We start from the raw sequence: 22519 nt of genomic DNA, 5'->3' as shown, positions 1-22519 counted from the left end.
ACTCTTTGCTATTGTAGACAAAGCTGCAATAAACATGGGTGTGCATATATCTGCTTGGATGGCAGACATGGTCTCTCTGGGGTATATTCCCAGTAATGGGATTGCTGGGTCAAATGGTATTTCTATTTGCAATTTTTTGAGAAAGTGCCACACTGCCTTCCACAATGGTTGCACCATCTTGCATTCCCACCAACAGTGAATAAGAGTTCCAGTCTCTCCACATCCTCACCACATCCTTTGATATTTTATCAACTATATTTACTTTCCTGTTCTTTCAGTTCTGATCATTGAAAGTTCTTTCAGCAAGCTCCTATGCTGCTTTCATAGTTCTTTCTTTCTTTTTTTTTTATCTGAACACTTTTTATTATATGGCACTATAAGATGATTCAATTTCATTTCCTGTATTCCTTGACCCAATCCTAGAATCAATCATTTCTACTAGGTGCTTTGATTTGTTTTGTTGAAGAATAATATTGTTGTTGTTAGGTTCTATAAAGTTGCATCTGACTTTATAAAAGACTCTGAGCACAACAGAATAAAACTCTACTGATCCTGCACCACCCTTATAATCGCTGCAATATTTAAGCCCATCGTTGATGTTATTGTGTCTATCAATTTTATTTTATTGAAGGTCTTTTTTTTTTTTTACTGATCCTCTACTTTTCCAAGTATGATATCTTTATCCAGGATTATTCTGATATCTAACAAGAAATATATTAAGTGAAGTTTTATTATCCTTTCTTCTAAGGAATATTTTGGCTGCACTTTTCCCAGATAGATAATTGATATTTTGGCAGTCCATGGTGCATTCAGTATTCTTTGCCAACATTCCATTTTAAAGACATTAATTCTTATTTGATATTCCTCAATCCTTGCTCAACTTTCACAAACATATTAAGTAACTGACAAAGTTGAACCCTCAGTTAGACATTTCCTTTCTCTGTCTTCACTCTCTGTGTGTGTGTGTGTGTGTGTGTGTGTGTTTGAATATATTTATATCAAAAATAAACAACTGGTAATGACAATGGTTTATTCTATAATGAGTATTTGACATTTTTCCTCCTTAACTACTCTATCATATTTTCTGAGGTCCCAATCCTCTTCTACCTTTCACCTCAACTCAGGATTCATATGATTTAGTCATAGAAACCAAAATATCTCAAACACAATGTTGCCCTAATAACAATCTTGGTAAACTATTTGCTCATTTCAGTGAACAATGTCTCAACTTTCTTTTAAAATGCTCTTAAATTCTCTCCCTTGATTGACTGTCATTTCAGAGTTTGGGTGGCAGTTTACCTTGCTTGCTCAGTTTTCTGGTAAGTCCAAGAAAAGTTGTTGATTTTCGTTTTAGACAGCAATGTTGACTTCTAAGAGTTCCCCATGTTGAAACTAAAACTGGAAACTCCATCACAGTGACTTTGGTATTCTCTCAGTTTGGCTTTGTTTTAAAACATATCCACCCTAAAAGCAATACAATTCTGGTCTATATGATATCATCATTTTTATTTGATATTCAGTTTAGAATGATTTTATTTAATCATAATAAATAATATATTTGGGTTTGCTATTCAATCAATAAAGATATAAAGCAACTGACTCTTCTGCTGTTATCCAGCCTGATTGTGGCAAAACAAGACATTCTCTACACACTATTATCCTTTAGCAGTGAGTGAAAAATAACTCATGATTGAAACCCTCTTTAATTTATTCTGACTTGTAAAAGAAGTGAAGATTATTGTTTTCAAATAAAATTCAAACTTAAGCTAAAATTCCATAAGTCTTGCAATGGAAAAGTATCATTACTTTGTAGTTACATCCCACTCATAATCATTTAGCTTACTGCTAAGTGTATCTTGATGTTACAGAACAAAGTGGAAAATAATTGGTTAGGTTAAATATTTAGAAAGCCAAGGGAGATTGGCTTATATTGGCAGAAATCCATTCATTATTTAAACTATTTACTCTTTCTGAGTCTGAATTGATGTATATTGTTCTCTAGAGTCTAAAAGTGCTTTGCTGGCTGAAGTTTAGAGGTTTGCTTACAGACCTAAGCAAAGATTGTAGAAAATTGAGTATAAGGCAGTTCCAATTTCGTGAGTTCAAGCCTTCAACTGTCTAGATATTACAGCTATTGTGTAGATTTAGGGAATATGGGTCTTTGTTCATAATCTTAACTCATAGTGACGTTGGCTCAATTCTACGATTTACATCTAATTATTTCTTCATGTTGATATTGCATGACATCTTATGCTTTAAAGCAAATGATAACATTTAACTAGTCATTTTAGTCTTTTTTCTTTAGTTCAGTGTATGAATCAGTGTATCATAGCTTATTACTTATAAAAAGACTACTTACAGAATTTCATCAAAATCACATATCAGTGCCATGATTAACACAGTAAAACCATGTTTGGTTTACCTCATATTTAAGTCATAAATCATGTTGGTTTATCATTATATCCTGATGTCTAGCTAAACATTTAGCTCTAGTGGCCTAGTGGTAAGAAATTGTGCTGCCAACTCAAATGTATGCATTTGAATCTACTAGCTACTTCATGAGAGAAAGATGGCCAGTCTGCTCCCATGAGAGTTACTGTTTCTGAAAACACACTGGAAGGTCAGCTATTAGTTGGTTATGACTTGAAAGCACACACCAACCGACCAACTAATTTACTAACTTAATGAAGAGAATTGTAAGATGACCTGAACAGACATCATTTGAAATACCGTTAAACCTCTATTTTTCCAAGGACTTCATGAATATTTTTCAAAGATCAGAAAGTAGAGCCTCTAAAGTGTGGGAGGTAACATATTGAGGAACTTTTTCATAGAAATAGACTGCCTAAAATATTTTCTATATGAACATATAGATTATGCTGGTTGCCAAAGTAACTTGTACTAAATACTTACTTGATCAAATGTTAAATATGTAAATTATAGCAGTAAATTGAGTTTATCATTTTCTTGGATAGCCAACACTACTTACTGCATTGTAAATTACACAGCACACTGTCTGTGCAGAACTCTGGGTTATTTCTGATCCTTGTTTTTAAGATATTTACAATCGTTATGGGCATTGTTGTTGTTGTTGTTGTTGCTATGTGCCGCTGAGTTGCCAGCGAGTCATAGCGACCCTATGTACAACAGCCCTAAACTCTGTCCCATGTTGTATCAATCTCACTATCTCTGACATACTACTCCCATTTCCCCAGTCAGTTAATCAATCCATTTCATCCAGAGTCTTTCTCTCCTGCGCTGTCTCACTCCCCACGCCTGCCCCCAAGCATGACATCCCTCTCCAAGGACTGGTCCTTCCTTGCAACACGTCCATAGTATGTCAGATGAAGCTTCAGAATCCTCGCCTCCAAAGTGCAACCTGGTTAAACCCTTTAAAGGAAGAACCTGTTTGTTCCGTTAACAGTCCATGGTATATTCAATACTCTTCTCAAACACTACAGCTCATAGACATCAATTCTCCTTCTATCATCCCTAGTCATTATCCAGCTCTCCGATGTGTAGGAAGTGACTACAAGGCTTGTATCAGACACATCTTAGGCTGCTGACTGACATCGTTGCTCTTAAACACTTTGGAGAGCTCTCTGACAGGAGACTTTCCCAACGCAATTTGTCTTTTTATTTCCTGTCTGTTGGTGTCAAGAGTGTTGATTGTGGAGCCAAGCAAACTAAAGCTGTTAACAATCTCATTCTCTTCACCATCTAGTATGATATTGCCATCTACCCAGTGGCAAGAATCTTTGTGTTCTTGATATTGAGCTTCAATCCATATTGAAGACTGCAGTCCTTGACTTTCTGCAGCAAGCGCTTCAGATACCCTTCAGTTTCAGCAAGCAGAGTATGTCATCTGCGTAACGCAGATTGCTGATGAGTCTTTGTCTAATTCTGATGCCACAGTTTTCCTAATAGAGGCCATCCTCCTGGATGATCTGTTCTGCATATAAATTGAAAAGGTATGGTGATATCCCTGGCATATACCCTTCCCAATTTTGAGTCATGCAGTGTTTCCATGCTCTGTTCTGATGACTGTCTCCGGTCCAAGAATAGGTTTCACATAAGCACAATCAAGTGTTCTGGGATTCCAAGTCTTTTAGAGTTAGCCACAGTTTGTTGTGGTCCACACGGTCAAATGACTTTGCATAGTCAATGAAACACAGAACATTCCTCTAGTACTCTCTGCTTTCAACCAAGATCCATCTATCATTAGCTACAATATCCCTAGTACCACAGCCTATTCTAAACCCTTCCTGCACTTCAGGCAGTTCTCTGTTGATGTGCTGTTTAAGTTGTTTTTGCATAATCTTAGGCAGATTCTTGTTTGCATGTGATATCAATGATATTGTTCGATAGTTTCTGAGCTCTTTCAGATCACATTTCTTTGGAATGGGGACAAATATAGATCTCTTCCAGTCAATTGGCCAGCTGGTTGCCTTCCAGATTTCTTGGCCTAACTTGGTGAACACATCTAGAGCAGCAGTTGTTTGTTCAAATATATCAATCAATATGTTGTCAATTTCTGAGGTCTTATTTTTTGCCAATTCCTTAAGAGCAGCTCGAACCTCTTTCTTTATTACCACAGGCTCTTACTCACATGTTGTTTCATGAGATTCTTCTTTGTCCACCAATTCCTTTTGGTACAATGGTTCTATGTATTCTATCTACCTTCCTTTAATACTTCGTGGATCATTTTATATTCTGCCCAAAGCATCTTTAAGTATTTCAACTCAAGGCTTGAATTTGTTCTTCAGTTTTTGAGCTTAAGAAATGCTGATCAAATTTAGCCCCTTTGATTTTTTTACTCCAGCTGTTTGCACAATTCCTGATAATACTTTACTTTTCCTTCTAGTGCTGCCCTTGGAAACCTTCGGTTCGTCTCTTTGTTATCTTGCTTTCTTCTCTTTGCTTTGGCTTCTTGGTGCTCCAGTGCAATAGTCAGAGTCTTCTCTTGGTCTTTTCTTTCCCCTCTGTTTTTGTAATGGCCCTCTGCATTCTTCTTGGATGATACTCTTGATATCCTCCCACAGATCATCTGGTCTTGGCTCATTAGTTCAAAGCCTCAAACCTGTTCCTGAGGTGGTTTTGAAATTCAAGTGGGATAGACTCAAAGTCATATTTTGGTTCCCGTGGACTTGATTTAATTTTCCTTAGCTTCAGCTTGAACTTGCATATGAGTAGTTGGTCATCTGTTCCATAGTCATCACCTAGCCTAGTTTTCACAACTGATATTGAGCTTCTCCAGTGGTTCTTTCTAGTGATGTAATAGATTTGATTCTTATGCATACCATCAGATGAAATCCATGTGTATACCCTGTGTTTATGTTTCTAATAGGATGTATTCACAATAACCAAGTGATTGTGCAAAATTCTATCATTCTATCTCCAGCTTCATTTGTGTCACCAAGTCCATGATTTCCAAGTACTAATCCTTCTTCTCTGTTTTCAGATTTTACATTCCAGTCACCCTTTGTTATTAATACATCTTGATTGCCTGTTATCTGACATGCAAAATTTGGTAGAAATCTTCTATTTCCTCTTCTTTGACTCTTGTTGTTGGTGCATATATATATGAATGATAGTGGTATTCACTGGACTCCCTTGTATGCATGTGGATATTATCCTGTCACTCACAACATTGTGAGTCAAGAAAGATCAAGAAATGACTTTTTAAACTATGAAAGCAACCCATTTTCCTTCACCTTTTCATCTCCAACATAGTAGATCATATAATCACTTTACTCAAAATTCCCCATCTCATCTCACCATTACCTAGTATGTCAATATTTGTGTTCCATTTCTTCCTTAGCAGTGTGTCAATATTTATGTATTCCATTTCTTCCTAGCAATATCTAATTTTCCTACATTAATGATTCTCACATCCCATGTTCCCACTACGAATGTCTGCTTACAATTCCTTTTGTTTCCATACTTGAAGGCTCCCTTTCAGTTGTCCTATGTGCTAGTCTAAGTGTGTTCTATTGTACATAGAGTTTTCAACGTCCTTTTATTTCAGAAATGGATGGCCAATCCTTCTTCCTCATCTGTCTTAATCTGAATGCTCAGATTTATAACAGTATCTGATAAACAAGCATTCTATGGAAAAGGTCAGATGAAAGATATTTCTCTAAGTGTAGAAATAACCAATAGTTTCAGTGTTGTCCCCATTCTTGACAGGTGTGTCTTGACCCACTCATTTTCCTCTTCCATCAGAATTCCCTTCTATCCTTCCTCCTCCATTTAACAATTATCTCTTGGTATCCATCCTGTGATATGAGAGCTTGTATCTCAAGCTTTCTGAGTTTCTGTAATTCCAAACTCCTCAAGCTGCTGTCAGTTTCTTTGTCTGTGGCCAGTGTCTCTTGAGTTTAGGAATCTGTAAGTCCAAATACTAGGTAATAATATGACACACGGATGAAACAACCTTTTTGCTGAAACTGAGGAGGACCTGAAGCACTCGTTGCAAAAGGTCAAGGACTGTAGTCATCAATATCAAGAAGACAAAGATTCTCACCACAGGGCCAATTGGCAGCACCAAATTAGGTGGATAAGAGATTGAGGTTGTTAACAATTACTGCTTGCTTGGATTGACAAACAACATTCTTAGTACCAGCAGTCAGGAAATCAAAACACCAATTGAATTGGGAAAATCAGCTGTCATGGACATCTCCAGCGTGATAAAGAGCAACAATGTCAATCTAGATACAAAGGTGTGCCTAATCCAGGCCATCGTCTTCTCAAATATGTGTTATGCTTCAGAGAATTGGACAATGTTGAAGGATAACAGAAAAGAATAGATGCCTTCGAGTTGTGGTACTGGAGAAGAGTCTTGGACATACCCTGGACTTCCAAAAAAAAAAAAATATGTCTGTATTGCAGAGGTAAAACCAAGTATCTCCTTGGAGGCTAGAATTTTGAAGTGCTACCTCACTTACTGAAATCAGCTGTGAAAACTAGCCCAGGAGATGTTCGTGGAACAGACCACCAACTACTCATAGGCAAGTTCAAGCAGAAGTTGAGAAAAATTAAACCAAATCCAAGACAACCAAAATATTACTTTGAATCTATCACACCTGAATTTCAGAACCATCTCAGGAACATGTTTGAGGTCTTGAATACGAATGAGCAAAGACCAGACGAGTTTTGGGAGGATATCAAGGGTATCACCCAGGAAGAGTGCAAACGGTCATTGCAAAGACAGAAGAGGAAGCAAAGCCCAAAATGGATGTCAGAAGAGACTCTGAAAATTGCACTGGAGCGCAGAGAAGCCAAATCACAAGGAAGAATTCAAGATACTAAAGAGTTGAATAGAAGATTTCAAAAGGCAGCACGGAATGACAAGGCAAAATATTACAATGAAATGTGCAAGGAGTTGGAATCAGAAAATCAAAAGGGCCAAACTCGCTCAGCATTTCTTAAGCTCAAGGAACTAAAGAACAAATTTGAACCTCAAGTTGCTATAATCAAGGATGCTTTTGGCAGAATGTTAAATGATCCAGGAAGTATTAAAAGAAGATGGAAAGAAATACTGAATCACTGTATCGAAAGGAATTGGCAGACACAGAAGAATTTCGTGAAACAATATATGAGCAAGAGCCTATGGTGATGAAAGAAGAAGTTCAGGCTGCTTTGAAGGAAATGGGAAAAAAAAGCTCCAGGAATAGATGGTATGCCAATTGACATATTTCAGCTAACAGATGCCACCCTGGATGTGCTTACCAAGTTGTGCCAAGAAATCTGGAGAACAACCACTTGGCCAATTGACTGGAAGAGATCGATATTGGTTCCCATCCCAAAGAAGGGTGACCCAGCAGAGTGTGGATACTATAGAACAATCTCATTGATTTCACATGCAAGCAAGATTCTACTGAAGATTATCCAAAAACGACTGGAACAGCACATCAGCAGAGAATTGCCAGAAGTCCAGGCTGGGTTTAGAAGGGCTCGTGGTACTAGGGATATTGTAGCTGATGTTCGATGGATCTTAGCTGAAAGCAGAGAATACCAGAAGAATGTCTACCTGTGTTTCATTGACTATGCAAAGGCGTTTGACTGTGTGGATCATAGCAAACTGTGGCTGACTCTGAGAAGAATGGGAATCCCAGAACACCTGATCGTCGTCAGAATAGAGCAAGGAAACACTGCATGGTTCAAAATTGCGAAGGGCGTACTCCAGACATGCATCCTATCTCCATACCTTTTCAACGTGCATGCAGAACAGATCATCAGGAGGCTGGGATCTATGAGGAGAAATGTGGGGTCAAGATTGGTGGACAATCCATCAAGAATCTGCTTTATGCTGATGACACAACCCTGCTTGCTGAAACTATGGAGGACCAGACGCACCCGCTACAGAAGGTCAAGGATTGTAGCCTCCAATATGGATTGAGGCTCAATATCAAGGAGACAAAGATTCTCACCACTGGACCAATTGACAGCATCAGGATGGGTGGTGAGGACATTTAGATTGTGTACAGCTTTAGTTTGCCTTGCTCCCTTGGCACTAGTAGCCAGGAAATTAAAAGGTGCATTGCCATGGGAAAGTCTGCTGTTAGGGACCTCTCCAAAGTACTGAAGAACAATGGTGTCTCTCTGGAGACTAAGGTGCATCTGGTACAGGCCATGGTTTTCACAATCACTTGTTATCCATCAGAGACTTGGACAATGACCAAGAAGGATAGAAGGAGAATTTACGCCTTTGAGCTGTGGTGCTGGAGAAGAGTATTGAGAGTACCATGGACTGGTAGGGGAACAAACAAAATCATCCTGGAAAGGGTTAAACTGGGTGGCCCCTTGGAGGCAAGGATTCTGAGGCTCCATCTAACATACTTTGGACATATTGTGAGCAGAGATCGGTCCTTGGAGAAGGACATCATGCTTGGAAGGGTGGAGGGACGGTGCAGGAGCGGAAGGCCCTCTATGAGGTGGACTGATTCAGTGACTGGGATAATCAGGATGGGAGTGTCAGAGACAGTGCGATTGGCACAGGACAGAGCAGAGTTTAGGGCTATTGTACATTGGGTCACTATGAGTCACAAGCGACTCGAAAGCACATAACAACAACAACCACCTCACTTACTTTAGGCACATGACCAGAAGAGATCTGTCCTTGAAGAACATCATGCTTGGAAGAGTGGACAGACAACACAGGAGAGTGAGACCGCAGATGAGATGGATTGATACAGTAACTGATTTGTTGGGGGGTGGTGTGTCAGTTAGTGAAACTGGCCTAGGACAGAGTAGGGTTCAGTGCTGCTGTATATAGGGTTGTTATACATTCCAGATGACTCAATGACACCTAAAAACCAATAACATACTTTGACAGGTTTGGAAGCAGGAGTGGCATCTACTTCCTAAATAACATGCCCCTAGAAACTCTATGAATTTTGATACATCTTGATAAATGTAGAGGGGCTTCAAGCCTTTTGTTCATAGGGTTGCTATGAGTTGTGATCAATTTGAAGGCAGTCAACAACAATAATATTAGGAAAGGCTTCCTATCTCAGATGGTTCTGAGGAAAAGTCCTTTCCTTGAATTTCTGCTCCAGGATTGTCTTCTTGCAGTTTATGCCAATGCTTCCCATAAGTCCTCAAATCAAGGCTGAGCCTGTAATTCTTTGGGGCCTTTGGGCCCTGTAGCCCTCAGGCCAAGAAAACAACACTATATACTTGATGTAATGAACACATTACTCTCCCTTGTGAAACTATTTCATTGAGACTACAGAATGCTGGAAATGATGACTTAAAATTGACAGAAATACAGAAAGATATATACCAAAATAATTGAATAACATAGTAAATGCCATTCAGTTTAAATATGTGAGGGTGAAAATTATAATAAGTGTGGTATGAACTTCCAAAGAGTAATAGATTTGAAGGTAGTCTCTACGAATAATATGTGAAAATGTTATCTTGAAATTAATCAATGTCTGATATTTGACTCTATGATGCACAGATTTATTTCATACATTGTAATTATAAAAGTCAAGGGTTACTTAAAGCATTTTGATTTTTTTTACTGTCGTTTTATACACAAAAAAACCAAACATCAAACAAAATAAATATAGAATGGATTAGTCATAAACAATTTGATTTGATGGATAGTGTACAGAACAGGGATGAGAACATTAAGATTTCCCTGTGAAAAGGAAAATGAAAGACTCTGATCAACATAATGAAGAGAAATATAGAAAAGAAGTTGAGCGCTTCCAGGAACCACAGCCTGTGTCTGATTGAATGTCATCCATCATCAGCACCAGGTGCATTTATGAAAACCAATCCACTGCCTGAAAGAATTTTTCATCTTTAAGATCTCTTCTCTGTGAAGGAGCTTCACTATCTTCTATCTTAACTACTTTTCAAAGAAGCTATCCCATGTACACCTATTATCACAAATTGATCATCCAGTTTAACAAGCCCTCCATATACCTAAAGATAAACTCTATTGTGTGACATATTTTCATACAGAGAAATAATATTGGCTGAAAAAGAAAAAAAAGGTGTCCTACAACTTCAGTCTTTACTTTCCCATCTATTAATTATGTTCTCTAGATAAGCTTGAATTTTCTCAATAGGGTCAAACTATATAGAATCAATTATGATATAGTGGGGAAAGTTAATATATCTTCATTCAAAATTGTTGCTGTTGTGTACTGTTGAGCCATAAATGACTCATAGCTGATTTAGCAGTGGTTTTTCATAGGCAGCAAATCTCACAGGATGAGCTTGCCCATCTCTCTCCTGTGAGTTGTCAGTGCATCTCATTACTATTAAATAACCAGAGTCACCCAACATCATTCAAAATTAGGTCATTAAAAATGATCTATGAACGTCAATAAATAGACCATTAATATAAAGATACAAACAGTATAATTTGTCTGGAGACTGCATAGGATAAATAGATAATTAACAGTTTAGCAATGTTTTTATCACATGGCAAGGGTCAGTTAAAATTTATGTCACACATCTCCCACTCCTCAAGAAATATACGGAGATGAAAAGAAGCTAAAGGAATAAATGGAATATATAATAGTCTAATCAAAATATATGGGGTAGAGAGGAAGCAGCATCATAAATAAAATTATTTATTTTAATCATCAGTATAATATGCATTAATTCTTGGCCCAAATAGACTGGACTTGAATTCATTAACTGTGTGAAGACACATGAAAGAAATTACTTCTACAAGCCATGATTCAGTTCATGTGCTTAGGAATTCGCTCTTCTCCCATGGAATGACCTAACATCAAGTAAGGAATATGCTGTTTTAAGTAAAATTTCTCTCAAAAGTGCCACATCCCCAATGTTGCAGCACAAACAAGTTGTACTCATTTTCCATGACCCTTCACAAGTTAAAAGGGCCCACATAATATTTCAATTGAGCTGTAGAGTTGAGAATAAATGTCCATTTTATTATATCTTTAAAAATTAGTAGATTCACAAGGACAAGAGATTTTAACCATCTACTCTTCACTTTTTATTGACTTTAGTGGCAGTGGAACCCCAAGTAGCTAATCAGCAATGACTCAAAGGAGTCCTAAAGTTATATTAAAGATGTTCACATCCTATTCTTCAAGCTGCATTGCTATTAGTTGGCTCAACATCTTCAAAGGCGATTGAGAACTTTACAAGGTGGAATAGTAGTGCAGCAGACAAGGTCAAGCAAGATCTATGAGGATTTAAATACAGAAAAGGCACAAGACAATCCAATTGTGATTTCTTAATTTCCAAGGAGCAAACTGATGTCATATTATTAAAGTTGGTGTTATTTTAGAAAGTCAGTCATACAATTTGAGGACAGTTAAAATGTGTGCCATTTTTAACCTGCTTCATGGAAACAGGTACCTTTCCTGTTGTTCTACTATGCTATCTAGTTGACTGAAACTAATAGCAACCCCAAACACTATGGATTTAAGCTCTATCCTATCCTGTGCCATCCTCTTCATCTTTTACATACTTAAACCCATTGTTGCAGTCACTGGGTCAATCTGTCTTGTTGAGCGTCTTCTTCTTTTATGCTGACTCTTCAACTTTCCAAGCATAATGTCTTTCTTCAAGGACTAATACCTCCTGACATCCCAAAGTAAGAGAAATGAAGTTTCATCATCCATGCCTCCAAGTAACATCCTGACTTCTCTTTCTCCAAGGTAGACCTCCTTTTCTCCTGGAAGTTCATGAGATACTCGGACTCTTCTCCAACCCTACAACTGAAAACCATTGATTCTTCTTCTGCCATCCTTAGTCACTGTCCAGTTTTCATATGTTTTATTACATTATAGCAAATACAATAATTGAACAGAGTAGTGGTAATGGTAATGCTCTTAAAATATATTTGAGGAGATTCAACTATCATTTTTCTTCTCTTTTTCATTCATGACTTTCTAGCTACTTAGTTGTTAAATTGGGTTGACTACGACTCATAGTAACCCTATGAACAAAATATCTGAACCCTATTCTGTAACTATCTTCATATCTCTAACTTTCGTAGAGTCTCCAAAGGTATGCTGTTTAAGAAGTGGATGCCAACCCTGCTTCCAAGTCTGTCCCAATATGAAAGCTCTAGTGAACCCTGTCCACCACGGGTAACCATTTTAGCATTTGAAACAACAGTGACACAGCGTTCAGCATCACAGCAACCCCAAGTCATTTAAGTAGATCAAACTGACAGACTAGTGTTGTACCACTTAGAAAAGCCTTCTGCCAAAACACAATCACTATCAGGCCTGAGTGCCACAGGCCTAAGGGCTCACTTTTTCAATACTATGACCTATCCACCAGCTCCACTACAGGGAAGAAATAAAAGACTGACATCTTGTCAGCATTTAATTCTAAAACATCATGCCTAGTATGAGGCCATTAGTATGAACAGATAGACTGATAGAGTTGGAGCCAGTTAGCTCTAGTTCAAGACGTTTAGAGCTCACCTTAGAGGAAAGTAAGGAGCCTTGGAATCACAGTAGTTAAGCACTCAGTTGCTAACTTAGAAGTGGGAAGTTGTAACCCACTAGCAACTCCACAGGAGAGAGATGCAGGGGTCTGATTCCTAAAAAAAAAAAATTACAACTTTGACAATTACATAGCATCCTTCTACCTTTACCTATAAAGTCATTATCAATTGAAATCAACTTGACAACAATGTGTTTGGTTTTGTTTCTTAAGAAAATTTCTTTAAAAGAAATTATAACCAAACATACTGATTATATTCTATTGATACTGTGATGTACATCACTTGGGGAAAAAAGGTAAATTCTGTGACTTTTTTTAAACTTTCTGCATGGATTCTGTTTTGACACTTATTCCTCATGCTCATTTCTGTGGTTAAATTTCAGTTTTCTTACTTACATATTGGGAGTTCAAATAGTACATACTTCCATTTTGACGATAGTAATTAAGTTATATATGTTATAAGTGCTATTAGATGCCACCAAGTCTTCTATGACTCATGGTGACTCTATGTACAATAGATTTGAGTCTTGAGCTATCCTGCACCATCTTCATCTCTATTGTGGAAGTTACCGTGTCAATCCGTCTCACTGAGGGTCTTCCTTCACTGACCCTCCTTTCCTAGCATGATTTCTTTCTTCAAGGTCTGATTCCTCCTGAAAGTATGCTCAAAGTAAGTAAGATGCTTTCACCATCCTTGTATCTTAAAAATACTCTGGTTGCACTTTCTTTAAGACAAAATTGTTTGTCATTTCAGCAATCCATAATGTATTCAATACTCTTAGTCAACACTACAGTTCAGAGGGTTTTTTCTTTGATATTCCTTATCCATATTTCAGATGCATAAGAATCTATTTAAAACTGTAGCTTGAATGTAGTGTGCCTTAGTCTTTCAACTGACATCTTTGTTCTTTAGTATTTTGGAAAGGTCCTTGAAATCAGACTTCTCAAACGCAATGTGTATATTGATTTCTTGGCTACTATTACCATGAGTACTGATTGTATATTCAAGTAAAAAGACATTGTTTACAACTTAATTCCTTTATCTATTGGCCCAGTAGTGAATTTTTTATTTCTTGATGTTGCTATGTAGCATATGTGGAAAGCTATTGTATATGAGACCTTCTGCAGTAAGTGCTTTAAGTTTGTTACCAGCAAAATTGTGTCATCTGCATAAAATAGGTTATTAATGAGTCTTCTCCCAATCTTCCTACTTGAACCATGAAGAAAGCAAAAGATCATTACAAAGACAGGAGAGAGAGAAAGACAGAAAAAATAAAAGTAGATATTAGAAGAAATGCTAAACTTGTCTTTCAGTGAAAATAAGTCAAAATGGAGAAGGAATCTTGTAAGCAGAAAGTACAGTGACTTTGTCATTGCTATGATCACTATATATTTTAAACATTTAACACTTCCACAAGACATAACTTATGGCCATCTGGAAACTTTATTTTTTATATAAATCCAGGTCCGACATAAAGAAAACGAGTCTATTTTTAATGTTACATTGTCCTTCTATATATTGTTTACATTTTAATAATTTTTTTTATTTTTAGTGAATGTTTTTAAGGTTTCAAGGCATTTCTAATGTAGTAGAAGTGTGTGAGCAGCATGGGAAAAATGTTACACATTGTTCATGTTGTTGGCTGATAGTGACTTAACTATGACTCCTTGAAACCCAATGAAGAGAAGTTAAGGAGGCAAAAAAGACACCATTATCAAATAACTGGACTGGAGAGAGAAATGATCAGGAATGAAGTTTTAGGGCTTTCTCCTAAAACAGCTCATTGAAATGGCTATCAAAAGCAATTTAAATTCATTAGGGGTCCTCTGAAGATACTTTAAGAAATCACCATTATAAACCCCAAATATGTTCTTAATCCAGGCAAAATCTGTGTAATAATGAAAAATAATGAATATTTGAAAAATAATTAAAATTAAATGAAATATTTGAAAAATAATACCATTTTCAAGATTGTGTTATTGACTGCTTGCTCTTTTTTATCCATTAATGTCATATAGGCACTCTCCACATACAAATGGAACTTTAATTTGCACAATAAAAAAGAAAATACAGTTTAGAAGATTTAAGTGGTAGGGCTAGAAAGTCTTTATCTTTAAAAAATTGTGAAGGATATATATATATGCACACACATACACATTTACAATATATATACATATTTACTCTCTCTCTCCATACACACACACACACACATTTGCTATAAGTGTCTTCCATATTTTTCTTTCTGAATTATATTTTTTTCATAATAACTAAGACCACCACTCACTTATCCATTTGTCATACCATGGCTGTGTGTTGCTGTAATACTGTAAGTTATGACATCTGTATGTCAAATATCATTGGAATATCTCATAGTGAACAAATTTGTCCAGACTTTCTAAGACCAAGAGTGATTTGTAAGCAGGCCTAGTCATATGAAAGCAGGGAATACCAGAGGAATGTCTATCTGTGTTTCATTGATTATGCAAAGGCATTTGACTGTGTAGATCATAACAAACTGTGGCTGACTCTGAGAAGAATGGGAATCCCAGAACACTTGATCATTCTAATGTGAAACTTATACTTGGACCAGGAGGCAGTTGTCAGAACAGAGCAAGGGAACTCTGCATGGTTCAAAATTGGGAAGGGCGTACGCCAGGGATGCATCCTATCTCCATACCTTTCCAACCTATATGCAGAGCAGATTATCCGGGAGGCTGGGCTCTATGAGGAGAAATGTGGGGTCAAGATTGGTGGACGATTTATCAACAATCTGCGTTATGCGGATGACACAACCCTGCTTGCTGAAACTGAAGAGGACCTGAAGCGCCTGCTACAGAGTGTCAAGGACTACAGCCTACAATATGGATTGAGGCTCAATGTCATGAAGACAAAGATTCTCACCACTGGAACAATTGGCAACATCAGGATGGATGATGAAGAGATTGAGATTGTACACAGCTTTAGTTTGCTTGGCTCCATAGTCAACAGTCTTGGCACCAGCAGCCAGGAAATTAAAAGGCTCATTGCCATGGGAAAGTCTGCTGTTAGGGACCTCTCCAAAGTACTGAAGAGCAATGGTGTCTCTCTGGAGACTAAGGTGCGTCTGATACAGGCTATGGTCTTCACAATCACTTGTTATGCATCAGAGAGTTGGACAATGACCAAGGAGGATAGAAGGAGAATTGATGCCTTTGAGCTGTGGTGCTGGAGAAGAGTATTGAGAATACCATGGACTGCTAGGAAAACAAACAGATTTGTCCTGCAAAGGGTTAAACCAGGTGGCTCCTTGGAGGAAAAGATTCTGAGGCTCCGTCTAACATACTTTGGACATGTTGTGAGGAGGGACTGGTCCTTGGAGAGGGACATCATGCTTGGGAGGGTGGAGGGACGGTGCAGGAGAGGAAGGCCCTCTATTAGGTGGATTGATTCAGTGACTGGGATAATTGGGATGGGAGTGTCAGAGACAGTGCGATTGGCACAGGACAGAGCAGAGTTTAGGGCTGTTGTACATAGGGTCGCTATGAGTCGCAAGCGACTCGATGGCACATAACAACAACAACAACAACAACAACAACAAAAATTGATCTAATGTGCAATGAAGATTAAAAATTACTGATGACTTGGATGAAAAATTTGAAAAAAGAAAGATCGGTAGCTGGAATAGGAATGAGTTTAGAGATCACATGACATAATTTTAAAAAATCAATGATTTATTAAATGCAAATATGTTTTGTTAAAAAACCAATAATAATCATAATGTAAACCGTACATACGGAACACACCTGATAAAATTTAGGAAAGTCAAACTATGCATTCCACCATCTGTTGAAGACAATGGTGAAGAAGCTTAATATCTTCAGTCAGCACAAGACCAGGGACTAACTGGGAAACAAACTATAAATTTCTCTTTGCATGATAAGTTCAACTTAAAGTAAAAATGAATCAACGTGAATAAAATTTAAAACAACTATGTAGTGGCCAAGTGTCACTTGGAGTTTTTCCATTTGAATGTACAGATCATCTGATAATAAATTTGATATATCAAATAATAATAATTAAATCCAGCTGAGTTGTAGAAAGACATCATATATAAAGGTAACTCCAAAGGCAAGAAAATACAAAATTAAATGTCATAAGAGGTGCTAAAATGAAAGGAATAAATAAGATCTCAACAAAGTTTTCAAAGGGAGGTTCCTGAAGACAAAGTAAAATGACATGAATACATATGCAAAGAATGGAATTGAAAAGTCAAACGGAGAGAAGACACTACTGAGAAGTAAAAAACAAAACAAAAACCAGTAACCAAACATCAACTCTTCAGCTGTAATTATGAAGGAGTCTATGAATTGACAGAATATAATTTAAGATATTTCAAGAAATATAGTCCTGGATATACTTACTTTTGCCAAGACATTTAGAAAGCAGCTCCTCTGACCAAAGTCTGGGAGAACTCTCTATGTATATCATTTAAAAAAGGGATTCATCAGAATGTGGAAATTATCAAATAATATATTTAATATCTTTACTACTCAGGAGGACAAAGCAAAGTATTATAATGGAATGTGCAGAGAGCAAGAATTGGAGAATACAAAAGAAGAACTTGCTCTGAATTTCTCAAGCTGAAAGAACTGAAAATCAAATGTAAACCTCTTGTGGCAATGCTGAAAGATGCCATACTCAATATATTGAATGACTCAGAAAAGCATCAAAAGAAGATGGAGGGAAACACAGAGTCTTTGTACCAGAAATAATTGATTGGCACAGAAAAATTTCAGGAAGTACCATATGAACAGGAGCCAATGATAATGAAAGAGGAAGTGGAAGCTGTATTGAAAGCATTGACAAAAAAGAGGCCTCAGGAAATGATAGGATACCAACTGATTAATTTCAATTAACAGAGGCAGGCTTGGATGCACTCACCAATCCATGCCAGGAAATTTGGAGGATGGCTATATGGATATTCCCAAGAAGGGTGATCCAACTGAATGTTGAAATTATCGAACAATATCATTAATATCACATGTTGGAAAAATACTGCGAAAGATCATCCAAAACCAGATGGGACAGTACATAGGTAGGAAATTGCCAGAAGTTCAATCAGGGAAATCATTGCTGATGTTAGAGGGATCCTGGTTTAAAGTATGGAATATCAGAAGAATGTCTATTTGTGCTTTATAAACTATACAAAGGTTTTGGACTATGTCGATCATGACAAGTTGTGGCTGACATTGAGAAGAATGGGAATCCCAGAGCACTTGATTGTGCTCATTCAGAGCCTACACCTGAACAAGGAGGCTGTTGTGTAAATGGAGCAAAGTTTGGAAATGTGAAGGGAATGCATCAGGGAAGTATTCTGTCTCCTTACCTACCTGTTCAATCTATATGCTGAGTAAATTATCGGAGAAGTTGTACTCTAAGAAAAAGAGTGTGGCATCATTATTGGAGGGAGACTCATCAATAATCTGCTTTATGCAGTTGGCACAACCTTGCTTGCTGAAAGTGAGAGGGATGTGAAGCACTTGTTGCAGAAGACCAAGGAATGCAGCCTTTAGTATGGACTATATCTCAATATCAAGAAAACAAAGATTCTTACCATTGGGCCAATAGGTCTTGTCATGATGGATGGAAGGGAGATCGAAACTGTCAACATCTTCATCTTGCTTGGATCAACAGTAAACACCCTTGGTACTAGCAGTAAGGAAATATGGACACACATTGCAATGGGAAAATCTATAGTTAGTGTCCTCTCCAAATTATTGAGGAGTAGTGATGTCAGTTTGAGGACTAAGGTGCATCTTATTCAGGCCATGGTCTTTCCAATTACTAGCTATGCATTGAGACCCAGACAATTAATAAGGATGAGATCAAATATTTGATGTTTTCGAGATGTGGTGTTGGAGAAGAGCACTGAACATACATGAATGACGAAGAAAACAAATAGATATATTTTGGAGATGGTTCAGCCAGAGTGCTCTTTGGAGGCAAGGTGGTGCTATTCTTTGGAGAGGGACATGATATTGAGAAAGGTGGAGGGTCAGTGCAGGAGAGGAAGACCCTCAACAATATGGGTTGACAAGGTGACTGCTGCAATGGGCTCTTGTGTGTCAGGAAATGTGAGGATGGCACAGGACAAGACTAGGTTCAGATCTTTTGTTTATAGGTTCACTATGAGTCATTCTCGACTCAATGGCACCTAACAACAGCAACAACAAAAATAACATTTTTAATATGACATAAGATTAAAATCTTACTAAAGATGTTTTTTTTAATGGTGGCAGGAGTGGCATCCACTTCCTAAACAACATGCCTCTGGAAACTCTGTGAACTTTGGTAAGTGTTGAAAGTTATAGAAAGGCTTCAGGCCCTTTTGTTCTTAGGGTCGCTATGAGTTGTGCTCAACTTGAAGGCAGTCAGAGACAACAGCAGTAGTACATTAACAGGGAATTGCTGGAAATTTATCAAGATTTAGGAGAGATCATGGGACTAAGGACATCATCAAATATTTCTTGATGAAAAACGGAGAATCTTAGAAATAAGTCTACTTGAGTTTTATTGACTATGCAACAACATTCAACTATATGAATAATTAAATAGTTCTCTTCCTCACCTGTTAAAAAACAGCCCATGTTTATTTCGGAGTAATATGTGGCTTGATGTTACATGTAAGACAATAGTCCAGAATAAGAGGTGAATTGCAAAGAGAACTAGGAGAAAGAAAGGGAAAGGGGGGAAGGAATCAAATTGTGCAACAATAAGTTGATATTTTTTTGTAAAAAGAAAATCAACTGGGGAAGAGAGAAGGGAAGGGGAGGGAAGAAAATGTTTTAAAATGAATGATTGAAAATCCAACATTTCTGTAAACTTTGGTTAAAACCACTATTGAAATTACGGCATTGAAATCTATGGGGGAGAGAATAGTCTAAAAGTATTATATTTTAGGGCATTATTTTTATCGTAGGAGTATGCAATGAGGGTTGTAGAGTGGATTATATTTGGGGCTAGGGGGTGGGGTTTGGGGAGGTGCGGGGGGGGGATTGTGTACCAATGAGGGAGTTTTTCTTTTGCTTTTCAAGGAGAGGAGCAAATGGGGGGGGGGGGGGGGGGGGTTGTGCGGGAAGAAGGGTGAAAAAAATAAAAGAAAAAGAAAAAATATTATAGGTTTCAGTATGATTATACATCAACATAAAACAAAAATTCTTATAACTGCATCAATACATAACATCATGATTCATTAAGAAAAAAAATGAATCATCAAGGATTTTCTTTTATTATAATCTACAAGTGATTCTCAGGAAGGCAGCAGTTAAGAAAATCAAATGTTATATTGCATTGGACAAATCTGCTGCCAACTGAACTGTTTACAGTACTAAAGGGCAAAGTTATCGTTCAAAAGATTAATGAATCATGAATCAAACCATAGTATTTTTAACTTTTGAAGGAATTGTCATACTGATTTCCTTAGTGGTCACACCACTTGTATTAACATGAGCACTTTATATGAGTTCCAATCTCTCTCTATCCTCACCAGTATTTCTTTTCAGTGTTGTTGAATGTTTTTTATTGTTGTTTGGAAAGATGATACTTCATTTCAATCTATCTAGTAGCTAAAAACTTGATCATTTCTTTATGTTTTTGTTAGCTATCTGAATATTTTCTTTTGTGAATTATCTTTTCATGTTCTCTTACCATTTTGTAATTTCTATAATTGGATTCTTTTTTTAGAGACATTACTATAAATCTTAGTGACAGGTTCCTTATACATAATTATTAAATACTTTCCACATATTCTACATAAACTAAGAACTGTTAGAAGTTCAAGTTGGGTTTAGAAGAGGACTTGGCACCGGGGTATCATTGCAGATGTAACATGGATTCTTGCTGAAAACAGAGACTACTAGAAGAATGTCTCTGTTTTATTGACTATGTAAAAGCATTTGTGTGGATCATAACAAATTGTGGTTAACATTGAGAAGAATGGGAATTATAGAACACATAATTTTACTCATGCAAAATCTCTATCTGGATCAGGAAGCTGTTGGTCAAATGGACCAAGGCAACACTACATTGTTTAAAATCAAGAAAGGTGTGAATCAGAGATGTATCCTTTCTTCATAATTATTCCATTTATATGCTTAACAAATAATTTGTGAAGCTAGACTCTCTGAAGAGGAATGTGTTATAAGGATTGGAGGAAGTCCCATCAACAATTTTCATTATGCAGATGACACATCTTTGCTTGATGAAAGTGAGGAGAATCTAAAAGTCTTGCCACAGAGGGTCAACAACTGCAAACTTCAATATGGATTACATCTCAACATCAAGGAAACAAAGGTCCTTCCTACTGGACCAATAGACAACATTATGGTAGATAGAGAAAAGAATAAAACTATTAATGGTTTCATGTTACTTGGATCCACCATCACCACTATTGGTATCAGCAGTCAAGAGATCAGGAGAAATATTGCATTGGGCAAGCCTGCTCTCAGGGACCTCTCTGAATTACTGAATAGCAATGATTCTAGTTTGAAGACTAAGGTCTACCTAATTCAGTCTATAGTCTTTTCAATTACTTGGTGTGCATCTGAAAGCTAGATAATTAACCCTAAGGAAGAAGAATTGATGCTTTTTAGTGGTGTTGGAGAAGAGTACTGAAGATTCCATGAATCCCCCCAAAGAACAATCAGATATGTCTTGGGAAGGTACAATGGGAGTGATCCTTGAAGGCAAGGATGATGACACTTCATCTCTCATATCTGGACATGTAGCTAGGAAAGACTATTTCTGGGAAAGGGGTATCATGTTTTGAAAGTAGAGGGTCAACAAAAGAGAGGAAGATCTCCAGTGAGGTGGACTGACACAGTGACTACAGCAGTGGGCTCACCTGTACCAGAGGTGATGAGAGTGACACTAGGTAGGGCAGGATTCTGATCTGTTGTCCATAGGATTAATATAAGTTACACTCAATTCAATGGCACTTACCAAAAAACGACAACAGGCTGTATTTTTACACTTATGTAGACATCTCCAAAATTTTGCTGAAGGGGTCAGCCATGAGTCAGTTATAACTTGATGAGTCTTGAGTTTATAGAAGGATTAAGGAAAATTAGTATTATAGAAGAGTGAAAAGTGAGATTGTGTAATAGGGGGTTAAATTAATGTGTTGAAACTAAATGAGGACGAATGGGTAAATTAAAAATTCATTTGCTTTTAAAGCCTCCATTCACTTCACAATAGAAAAAATAAAGAACTAAAAAGAATAGCTCCATTGCCATATGGACAGAAACAATAGTTTAAGTCCAACAGTGATTGAGAGGATGATGCGGGCTCAGAGTTCTGTTATTGTTGTGCATAAGGTTGCTCTGAGTAGTAGCCAACTCAACAACATCTAATGACAGTAATGACTACTAATTAGTAGCAAGGACTACTACTCTATGGCACACAGCAACAACAAAACAACAACTATGACCTTCAATGTGCATAAAAGAACAGATTAGACGTGATATATGATTGAGTATTATGGTTAGCACAGGAATCCAGAATTAAGGTTACATAGAGAAGTGT

Source organism: Elephantulus edwardii, unplaced genomic scaffold, assembly GCF_000299155.1.
Source record: "Elephantulus edwardii isolate Elephantulus edwardi_28Jun2011 unplaced genomic scaffold, EleEdw1.0 scaffold00074, whole genome shotgun sequence".
Classification (NCBI taxonomy): Eukaryota; Metazoa; Chordata; class Mammalia; order Macroscelidea; family Macroscelididae; genus Elephantulus; species Elephantulus edwardii.
Note: the sequence above shows the minus strand (reverse complement) of the source record.